The sequence below is a fragment of the Micropterus dolomieu genome, linkage group LG02 (assembly GCF_021292245.1).
Source record: "Micropterus dolomieu isolate WLL.071019.BEF.003 ecotype Adirondacks linkage group LG02, ASM2129224v1, whole genome shotgun sequence".
In the NCBI taxonomy this organism is placed as follows: domain Eukaryota; kingdom Metazoa; phylum Chordata; class Actinopteri; order Centrarchiformes; family Centrarchidae; genus Micropterus; species Micropterus dolomieu.
The window spans coordinates 24555515-24558136 of record NC_060151.1 but is presented as its reverse complement, the minus strand read 5'-3'; the positions used below and the strand labels follow the sequence as shown (position 1 = coordinate 24558136).

At 39.7% G+C, this 2622-nt stretch overlaps 1 long non-coding RNA gene across 1 annotated transcript; it reads right to left on the bottom strand.

Moving 5' to 3' along the window:
* Positions 1-471: 471 nt before the first annotated feature.
* LOC123961282 lies at positions 472-2057 on the bottom strand. Its single transcript, XR_006822702.1, has 2 exons — positions 1520-2057; positions 472-1235 (listed from the first exon to the last, which is right to left on the bottom strand). It is a non-coding gene; the product is annotated as an uncharacterized LOC123961282 (long non-coding RNA).
* Between the last annotated feature and the right edge of the window lie 565 nt (positions 2058-2622).

Below are 2622 nucleotides of genomic sequence, written 5' to 3'. Positions count from 1 at the left end.
CACACATATTTGTTGTTGATTGTTGATCTTTGTTGTTGTATATTTTTATGTTGTCAGTTTATATATTTATATGTACACAATATTCTCTTCCATTGCGTTACTTCTGCACGGCACAGACCCAGAATAATGCACATGTATATATCTGCAACGTTGTTCTTCAATTCCATATTTATATATTTCCACATATATTTATGTTGACTGTATGTTTGTCTACGTGTAACACCTTATCACCAAAGCAAATTCCTTGTATGTGTAAAACACTACTTGGCAATAAAGCTCCTTCTGATTCTGAAAAGAATAGTTTAACTTACTCATTTCAAAAACAATATTTATGGGGAGTGCCGGTGACCAAGTAGTTGAGACGTGTGCCAAGCAGCACGGCGACCCAGCCAGGGATCTTTGATACAAAAATTTATGATTTACAAAATAAAAAAATATTGTGACTTGTGAACTGATGAGCAAGCAACTGGGTTTTCTGAAATCATCTTTATTTGACATATCATGTGAAATACTGTCATTAACCTCAGTAAAGCATTAGTGCATCAGTAAACAGTAAACATGATTTATATATAACAGATCATTTCTGTGAGGGTTGGTGGTAAAACTGAAGCACACACATTAGATGCATTTCTGAAATAACAGCATTGCTCTTCATGCATGTCATTTGCAGCCAAAGCAATTAACAAGAACACTGAGTTATTGAATTGACACATTCCCCTTTAACCTGATGGAGACTCTTGATTGTAGTGAGGAGAAGAACATTTTGGCAACAAGTGAAGTAATATTAACTCTCCCAATTAAAGCATCTCTGACAACAGTAACAAAAACTGAAGCTCTCCAACTGTTTGATGAAACACGAACTTGACAAAACATGAGTACAGAAGGGTTGACCACACAGCTATATGAACAATAATGTCAAACTGAAGTAAACATTAGAGCCAACAATTACTCACTCACAGTGCTCTTAAAAGGCAAATTCTACACCTGTATTACACTCAACCCAACAAAACTGTCCTGCACCCATATATGGATTTGTTGAACTTTTTGGAGTGACATTTTGTTGGAGGGTCCTGGGGAGAGGGTGGTGGGGTGGGTTGCAAGTGGGAGAGTTTTGCTTCCACTTCTTCTTCTCCTCCATTTGTTTTTCCTCTCCGCCTGGATTGTTTCACATCTCTTCACATCCTAGATGACAGTTCAAATGGTAAACCATCATGGTCCGACTCAGGCTCTTCTCCCTGAAATAGATCACAGCTGGTCTCAAACATCTACAGTTTATCACTGTGGAATAAACAATTTCTTATTAGCTTACTCAAGTGCAATACTGTGATCATTTCCCACAGACATTAGCTAGAGACTGTACCTATTCCAAAACTACAGCCATCATAGAAAGCGACACAGGCCTTTCTTAGGAATATCCTTCCTGTAGTTTTCTAATACCACCACACAATGTAACATTTTCAAATAATAGGCTAGTATTTGCAAAATATAATTTATTGTATACAATGAAACACTCCCTTACCATTGTCCATGATGGAAACCAGGGATGCAGGAGGGGAAAAACACGCATCCTGTGTTCGCCTGTGCACCGGCCGCCTGTGTGGCTGAGCGGGGCGCCTCATCATCACAGCAAGTAGATGATGTAGGAGAGGAACACGAGGCCCACGATGGCGAAAAACATTAGCATCAAAATGTCCACCATAATGGAAACGCTGTCAGAGATGGACGGTGCAGACGCGAGAAGGACACGCAGCAAAACAACAGCGCTACAGTCGGTGTGAGGAGATCGGCCAAGATCGGAACCGTTCGGAAGTCGACGGCGTGAGAATGAGCTCGACCTTCCCCCACTCCTGCTACACAGCAGGAAGCGAAGGTACAAAACGTGTTTTAACGGCAGATTTTAACGGCATGCTGCACACTCAAACCCCATACAAACAAAAACTTTAAATAGTGTCACTGCTGAGGGCGATAGGCCTACACAACCAGGAAAAATAAATATGACCTGACAGGCTAAACTCCGGGTAAAGGGTTCACCAAAAACTTAGGGGTGATTTCCTCCATAATCGGAAATGCCAATAAAACTAATACCCTATAACTTTCTACTTATTACGACATTTACACACAGTGCACTTTGTGTCCACTTTGATAATATTGTTTAGTTGTAGCAAATATTTAAAACAAAATATAGCCTACACTTAGTTGCCAGTTTACTAAGTACACTACAGTTAAAACTACATTTTCTTAAAAGATCACACAGTTGAATTAACACTTATCTAAAACAGTTTGAACAAAAGTTGACCTTCGTGAAGGTAGGATTTACTACACTACTGTTGTTTTAGACTGCATTAGTCTAGGTGTACCTATAAACTGGCACCCGAGTGTAAATACAATGCACCCACATCTTAGCGGTTTTAATAATCTCAATCAAGCCAGCCGTTTTGCCCCAATTTATCTTCAAAGAAAATATTCCCGTGGAATTATTCTTCCAGTAATCTTGAACAAATACGTGTACATGAGAAGAAATGGAAAACGTTCTTTGCCAGGAGGCCGGCAGCTTAATTCCACCTGAAGGACTTTTACATTTGTCCCATTATTCTGCTCCACAACATGAGTCGAAGCACAGTC